Source organism: Solanum stenotomum, chromosome 9 (genome assembly GCF_019186545.1).
Source record: "Solanum stenotomum isolate F172 chromosome 9, ASM1918654v1, whole genome shotgun sequence".
NCBI classification, from domain to species: domain Eukaryota; kingdom Viridiplantae; phylum Streptophyta; class Magnoliopsida; order Solanales; family Solanaceae; genus Solanum; species Solanum stenotomum.
Window position 1 is genome coordinate 33594362 of NC_064290.1, and position 8918 is coordinate 33603279.

At 36.6% G+C, this 8918-nt stretch overlaps 1 pseudogene; it reads right to left on the reverse strand.

Annotated features, from left to right (window-relative positions):
• Positions 1 to 3390: 3390 nt before the first annotated feature.
• Positions 3391 to 3669, reverse strand: LOC125877808 (uncharacterized; annotated as a pseudogene).
• Positions 3670 to 8918: the final 5249 nt, after the last annotated feature.

The window sequence follows — 8918 nt, forward strand, 5'->3', positions numbered from 1 at the left end:
GTAATCCATGTTCAAATTTATATAAATGTACTGTTTCTTTTGTCAGTTTAAGATTAGTGATTTCTAATTTTGTTATCGAATCAAATTACTTTAAGATTAGCGATTTCTAATTTTGTTAGTTCTTTCTGTATGCATTACTTTGAGATTGCGAGTTACTCATTTCGAAATATAAAATGATGCTAGTAAATTGTCCTGAACTATTGAACAAAACCACAACGATCGCCTAGTGATATTCTTACATATAGTAATTGCATGTAGTTTCCAGAAACCTCCCTGAAGTGATCATCTGTTAGATTATTGGTATCCAAGTTTCCAACAAATTAGTCGTATTAGGCTTGTGCTCATTTTGAGTTCCAGTACATTGATATGAAGCTTGCATCTATCCACCAACATTCTTCTTGTTAGCTTCAGGACAAATGCACATGAGCCTAGTGGATAAAATCTTTTCATTCATCTGAGTCATAGTATGTAACTGCTCACTCTCATCCCATAATCTAATAAATGTGTAGCTCTTTCTGTTTCCTGATGTGCTATCTGTTACAACTTTAGCACTTTGAGAAATCAGAGTGTTTGTATATAAGGAAATATATAGCAGGGCACATGAATCCTGATACGTGTTAAGAACATACGAAAAGTTATGATCTTAAACCAACTACCAACAAGATTTTTTTAATCAGAAGTGACTATTTCGTGTAAGTACTTACTTTAATCTTTGGTAGGCTAAGGAATCATGTATACCTGTTTCAAGAACTAGCATCCTAATCATGAGTTAGTCTATAATCTTTTATTTTTCATTGTGCCATTTGATTGTATATTTTTTGATCAACTGATTGTGTTTCGTTCATCTTTGGAACCCAAAAAAGTTACAAGTGATTTGAGCGAGCTATATAATAAGCTTCCACATAAGGGAATTGATACTCCATATATCTTATCTAATGTTAAAACAGGTTAAATGCAACATGAAGAATAATATCTAGATAAGTTACATATTTCTCCAACAATTTAAAATACTAGTATTGAGGATAAAAATTCAGCTTAGCAGGTCTTCTTCTTTGTGTTCTTACCGAGAAAATTTTCCATCTATTAATATCCAAAAGTCCCTTGATTTCTTTTGGGAGTATGTTGAAGTTAGTGTATATGTGAACTTGGTTTCAATTATGTTCTAAAGAAGACAATGTATCATCCACTTTGTTAGTTTCATGGTGAATCTGATTGTAACAAGTTTTGTAGATCTTATTATTTTTCTTATTCTTTATATTTTTTTAAAAATTTGTGTGTAATTTTCAAGGTTATGGCTCCTAGTAAGCAATGGATACTCCGACTCTTGCATCTACTAATCAAGTTAAGAAATACACTCAAAAAGTTGAAAAAAGTAAGTTTGTTTTAGCTACTTGTGTGTACTAGTGTTGCATCATGTTCTTCAAAAAAAAAATTTACTCTAGGTGCTACAGGAAAAAGACTAGAGCAAAGACATGGATCATTGAGCTCCTCTTTAGGGGTTTCTGAATATGATGTGGGAGCATTGAACAAGACTACTCTATATGCTAATCAAAAAATGCAAACTCCTTCTAAAAGAACCATTGAGGGGTATCATCTTGGAATGATATTAAGCAAGAAAAATTGAATCACATGTGGGCTGCCATTCAGGTAATAAATGTACATCTTATTCAAATTTTTTATTTACTGAATACATGGTCTTGTATTTCCACAGAATTTGTGACTTATTTTCAAAGGACAATAGATCTTATTAAAGAACACTGAATCAAAGAGAACTCTCTGTTATTTAAACAATTCTTCTATTTAAGTCAAGTTCAAAATATGTTATTTCAGTTGGATTCTATGTTGTTTCATAGAACTACTGTCCCTTTTGACCAAATCTGTATCACATGATCCTGCACTATAAATTGTCACATGATAGATGATGAATATGAATCATGAACGAGAAAATAAGATTGTTTTTTATTAAAACTTAAATGAGAAGTCTTCACCCTTCTCTACATAACCCACCAGTTGATCTTAGCTAAAAAGGAGAGGAAAGTACTTCGTAACCTTACAGAGTCCACATCTTAATAGACTTAGGATTGTAGAAGAACTACAGTTCACTAGACTTCCCTGTCTTTTTATCTTGTTTAATATAGAAGCTCTGCTTATTCTACTAGAAGCAGAGCTTTTTTTCATCTTGTTGTCCTTTGTTGTTACTTCTCTTTTTGTAATTACTCAATTCATGTTTCGATTATTATAGAATAAATTTGAAGGTGTTGACATGAATGATCATCGTGATCATGTCTTGGGATAGATGAATGAGCTATGGAACAAATGGAGAGGATACCTTCATGCTAAATATATGAAGGATAAGTCAATTCAACAATCACATGTCCCACCTGCGACATCGCCCATTGACCAGGTAAGTAAAAATATACTTTTCTGTTGGAGATTGTTGAACTGGATGTAGTGAGATCTATGTCCTTTTTACAGTTGAAAATATCTTTCGAATTGTTGTCTAGAGGCCCAGGGATTGATCAACTACATGCTCACTGTTCAACTCCATCGCTAACTGTAGAAATTTTTTATTTTTAATCTTAATAACTAAGTTAGTAGACTTGCTTATATGATTGATCCTCGGCTGCTCGTTTTCGACAAGTTCTTCATTTGGGTAGGTATTTTCCATTTTTTCCTCAGAAATGTTAGAAACAAAGCTATTTTCAGCTTGGTACTACTGTAATTTAGCTGATTATTGTTGCTTTCTGCCTTAGTATGTCCATTAGGTTGCCACTCGCTTTTGACTCAAGAGTTTGTTGTTTTTCTGTTTCCTCTTTCTTGTCGTGATCATGTTTATTTTTTCTATGTTTCTTTCTTTTTTTTTATGCTAGAGATAGCCGGTTTGAACATGACGTTGGTTTTCTTTGTGCAAGTGTTACTGAGAGTAATCTGTTAGCTTAATTCCCTGTGCAAGTGTTACTGAGAGTAATCTGTTAGCTGAAAATCTCCTAGCCATTGTCTGGTTATCATGAACCGTGTCATTCCCCTGTTGGCATAAACTCCCCCCTCAATTTTTTTTGATGTTTCCCACGTCAACTTCATCAAAAAACTAAAACATCTTAACATTGTTGGATTACAATCTACATCTTCATATTTCCAGGCAAGTTTAGCATGTTCCAACAAACTGTAAAAGGTAAATGAATAAGACGATCTATTTTGTAAACAAATTTAAGAACTTGAGGCTTCATTCTGACAGCACACAAAAAAAATTGTATGAGCATGATCCACTCACATGCTCAAATTCCAAGATAATAATACTACAATGTAAGATCATGAATTAAGGAGAGAATATGGGAGGGACTTTAAACAGTAAGTAACAAGACATCTATCAGCTTAGAGAATACACTGCAATCAAACATTCTTCCTCCCGATCTTTCCCTTGCCATGATTCTTCTTCTTAGCTATTTTCAGCTTTTGTTTTCATCTTCTTTCGAAGAGGTTTTAAAGATTTTGAACTTTGATTACCATCAGCTTAGGAGACATAACAATAAGCTTAGGAGCAGCAAGGGCAGCTTCTTAGGCAGCCAATTTAGCAGCTTCTTTCTTTAGAACAGTGAGTTCTGTAGCAACTATATCCCTCCTTATAGCTTTCAGCCTCTTTTTCCTCTTTGATCTCATTGACTTTGCCATTTTCTTCGCAAGTTGATATCTCTGTGAACTCTGTTTTTTCTAGCTTTGGTTGCTCTGTTCAGCTTCCCCCTCAATTATATTGACAGATTTGTTTTTTATCCTCCTCCTCTTTAGCCTCATTGATCCCTTAATATGGCCGAACCTGGCAGAACTTTCATCTGAGAAGTAGCACGAGCTGATGGTGTTCTGTACGGTTGCTCCATACGGCGGAGCGTGTAGTTAACTCTCTAAGAAATGATTGTTGTAGATTAACATATGGAATACGTACGGAGAGAAAAGTGTAGAAGGGAGAATTTTCTAAACGATAGCTACCATTAGTAAACAACTAATGAGAATTAATCAGTTCATTAGTTTCTATTGTCTACCATATTCCATTTAGTTGTAGTTCTTGAAAATAGATTTTTGATCTTGGTTAATGCATCTCAAATTTTTTCTAATTGATTTTCTTATCTTCTTGCAGCTTTTGTTGATGTTTCTGGACAACACTCCATGAATTGAAGATTGAAACTTTTAACTTTTTGCCAAGCTTTTGTTGATGTGTGAGCTCCTTATTAGTTTAGTACAAATTTGTGTTTTGCAAATCTTGATATTATAGTATAGCTCGGATGCTCGGATATTAGCTATGTTGTTTTGTTAAGCAAATATTGAAACTAAAATCAAGGGATGTTAGCCAATTTATTGTAATTAATCGTACACTCTTGATCTCTATCTTCTTGTCACTTTTATATATATTACATCATCTTTTTGTATAGAAATATTTAGTAGCAAAATAATATTTGTGGATGATTTTTTATTCTAGTGATATCAATTGCTCTTGGACCATTGGTGGTCAGTTAGAGACAATATTATTGCTAGTCCCTAAAGGTCAATCTAAGACGAGAAATGTTGCTCGTCTCTAATGATTTATCTAGGACTAGAATACCTTGATCGTCAATAAATCTATTTTAGGACCAGGTCATTGAATGTCGCTAAATCTATTCAAGGACCGGTCGTTGATCGTCGCTAAATCTATTCTAGGACAAAGTTGTTACTCGTCTCTAAATTGTTTCTAGGACTGGGTCATTGCTCGTCGCGAAAGGTATTCTAGGACCAGTTGTTGATCGTCCCTAAAGAGGTTTAACGACCTGAAATAAGCTTTTTCTAAGGTATTTAAAAATTATTTGAGACCAGAATTGTGGTCTCTAAAACGGCAGAGGCGACCAGATTTCTTTCCTGTCCCAACACCATTTCACGACCGGATTTTGAAACTCGTCGTTGTTGACCAATGGGGACGGAAGCTACTAGGACGAGTGACGACCAGCTTTTTCAGGTCCCAAATGCCTATTAGGGACCAAATTTGGACTTTTAAGGACGAGATTTCCCTTTCTTAGAGGTTGTTTTTCTTGTAGTGTGTGTCATTGGGCGTATAGTACTGCTTCACGGAACTATTCGGCGAAGAGCCGACTGCTCCTTTCATCGCCTTTTTATCCTTCTCCTTCATGGCTTCGCGCACTGGAACAAAGGGCGGAGTGCGTCCTTTCGGCTAGTCGACAAGTGTTCTTGGCGATACACAGGTTTCAACTTCTTCGTTCTTTTCAGCCCTTTTGTTCTTTTTTGCGCCTAAGTGTCCATGCTTCAACCAAAACTTCAACTACCTAAAACTTAAAAGTTTTCATCAGATATTGAGACAAAATAAACATTTGAGTATACTATTTCTATCAAAATAAAGCCCTAAATGAGTCCAATTTGTGGACTAATCAACACCCCAAACTTAAACTTTTTCTTGTCCTCAAGAAAACTGAAGTTCAGCCTTTCAAAAAGGTGTCTCAAATAGTGCTACACAACACTAAATCATGAACATACACAACAAGACTCAAATACTTATGCGAAGATCAACTGTGTACTCAAAGATTCAAGTTGTAACACACCACTACCAAAGATTTCAAATGCTCACGATACTTGCTACTAATGCAAGTTCAAGCTCAACAACAGTATCTGAATTCCCTCACACAATGAATGATTCCATAGATGCAATGCTCACACTCAAAATGAGGAACACAATGCATGTTATCACCCATAGGTTTGCCCTTATTTTTCAATCAACCTTCGGTTAGGCTTGCTCAAGGTAAAAAAGGTCTTTCTATGCCTAGTAATGGGGCTGAGTGCAAAGGTATGGTCATTTAGGCTTAGTGACTAAAGATCCTCATGAATGTGGTGCTCACAACACTTCCTTCCCTTTTCCTTCATCATTTTCTTTAGTTCTCATGTGTCATCCTATTATTCGCATCCCATGAATTGTTAGGAGACCCCATTTCTTTTGTACGTTATTCCACAACTTTCTTTTTCATTCTTTTTCTTTTTCTTTTCTGTCGTTTTTCTTCTTTTTTTTATATGGAGGGGTTCCATTTTTCTGAAAATCATGGGTAAGAGGAACGTACTTGCACTTCTTGATTTGCCTTCTCTTTTCGCCACACCTCCAACTTAGGCTTTTGTCTTAAGTTGACTATTCAAACTAACCACAACTTCATGAGGATTATGAGTCATGGGTTAAGAAAGTTCTTGTTTTAATCAAGTTTCTTCCAAAAATGGTAAGGCTCAAAGGGTGTTCAAAAGAGTTTCACACGCTCACGGGTAGGTCACAAAAGAGGTATATGTCAAATTGGCTCACACTCTTTAAGGTTGCCTAAGATCATTTCAAGAGCACACCTTACTAAATCAATCAGACTAACGGGAAAAATTCTAGGTTTATTCATGCAAGTTTCAAAGTAAGCTCATCACACATGGCATCGACACTAACGCCAAACAAGACTATACACTTTTGCTAGTGTGAAACGATCATCACAAGAGAAAATCAATTCGATACATGGCTAATCACAATGAGATGCAAAGATTTCACATATTGTCTATGCAACTTCATTTGGTCTCGTCGTAGCCGCACGTTCATGTTATTTCAATTGAGAGCACTATTCAAGTCATCCATATTGATCGAAACTGAGACTCAAATTCATGCAAAAGAACAGCCACATTCAACACATGAGAGGTGGCAGAAATGTGCGAAAAATTCAAAATTTTACGAACATATTGCAATAAAAAATAAATGGAAACGGAGCCACAAGATCAAACAATCGCAAAGCTGTTTTAAAAACACAATTAAAAACAAACAACCCAAATGCATACAAAACACGGAATCACAAGTAGCCCACACAAGTGTCAGCACAAAAGGTATAGGCCTCACCCCACCACACAAAAAAAGTGTTTGTCCTCAAATGCAAATAATGACAGTATCCAGAGCTAAAGAAAGATAAGACAGAGAGAAAGGGAAAGAAGAATCATGTCTATGCAGTCTCTCTATCTGTCAGGGCATCAGTGCCCAATTCATCTCCCTGAAGTAAAACAATGGTCTCCACAGTACTATTGTTTTGGTCTCATTGTTAGCCTTTGTCTTGGCCTCCGCAGCAAGATTAGTTGCAATCATTTGGTCTATCTTATGAGCTGCTTTAATAGACCGTATTGCATTAGCAAAACTTTGAGCCCATGGAGGCACATTAGGGTCGATGGGAATTCATCTCTTTGCTCTGGTTTCCTTGGTATATTTCCGTTGTCTAGCTAGCTCTGCTTTCTTTTCATCTTTCTTAAACTCTCGTGCTCTTATGTGCCTGGGTGGATCATTTCTCCCTGCGACTTTTGGTCTAGCCATTTCTGCAAAGACTTCAAGGATAAGTTAGATAGTAATTCAAACAGGAGCAAAAGAGTGTTTCTGAGTGTGGAATCGCTTAGCCAAGCTAGTTGGCGAGGTGCTAGTCCTGTTAGGCTAATCCGTTGAAATTGATGTACACATGAGACAAGGCCATAGATAAAGGGCCAGCAAGGGATCTTTCAGTTAGTCATTGAGTGCATTGTGCAAATTAAACTGACTGCTGAAAGTCACAGATTAATTAATACATAAAGAATTCACTTAAAGGTGGAATAGGGATATTAGTAGAAGCGCCGAGCAGTTCGACCAATTTTTTTCATCTGGCCAATCAGCTCAACGTGTCTATTTTCAACCCAGCCTTTCAAATTTCACCCCGAAGCCTAAGATAATTCAACATAAGCTTATATAACTCAATTTCAACGGTGACCCATCGAAACTTCTCTTCCCACCGCGTAACAATTCGACTCAAATCATAGCTAAATGGGAGTCCCTCAAATCATGTAGAAAATAACAAATCATAATCGATAATATATGCAATCCTGGTAACTTAGAGACTCAGCAGAGATTTTATGCTATCAATCATTATGTGAGTGAGAACAAATTTTGATAAAATAACTGAGGGGTTCGATTACCAACCTTTGGTGCCGATTTAGATAGTACTAATGTGCTAGGAAGCAATGCGATCCAAATCCGAGTACAATCCAATACTTAAAATACTCTAGAAGTGCAAGAAATAAAATGCTAGAGTGCGGGTATGAGTTTGATAGGATGAAGAAGTGAGGGAGAGTGAAAGTAATGGAACTTTTAAACATGTGGCTTGTAAAACCCGTTCGGTTTCAACCCATTCGGCGGTGTTAGTCAATTCTCCTATTGACTTGACGAAGCACCAAATTTCTAGTTTTTAGCAAACTGCAACATGATCTGCAACTTATGTGAGGATTCCAATCGACGGTTTTCATCGAGATCGCCGACATGGTCGGCGATACGCCACTAATTTTCTTCAGACCACCGAGTTTCATGTGATCCAAGCTGACAGTGCCTTGAGTCAGACGGCGGAAAGAATCGTGTTCACTGATCTTGTCGGTGATCCACCAACTGGACCTGTTGCTTGCCTCCATATACTATTTAAATGAACTCCCTTACTTTAACATGTCTAATCAACATACCATTATTATACTAGTAATTAGGAAATACTAAAAAGGTTTTGGGTTGCCACCCAAACAACACCTTAGTTAACGTTGTGGCACCACGCAAGTCCATCTTTAGACCTCACTCTTGGAGTTAGACATAATATCACTAGGCAAACCCCTTTGTTGTCTCGGATTGAAATTAGACGAGATATGACCCATTTGGGTTTCTAACTGCTTGATCAAACTGAATGAGAGGTGACAGTCTGGCTGAGGGTAGACATGTCTTCTTTCACACCTTTCATCATTTTGTCTGACCCTTCAACTTTGTTTAGGATATGCGAGAGCATATCTTCGGACCTACCACCTTCTGAATCCTTGGGCTTCTGACGCTCGTGGGGGGCACATATCTATCCTTCTCCTCATCCTTCCAATTTGGATTACGGTCC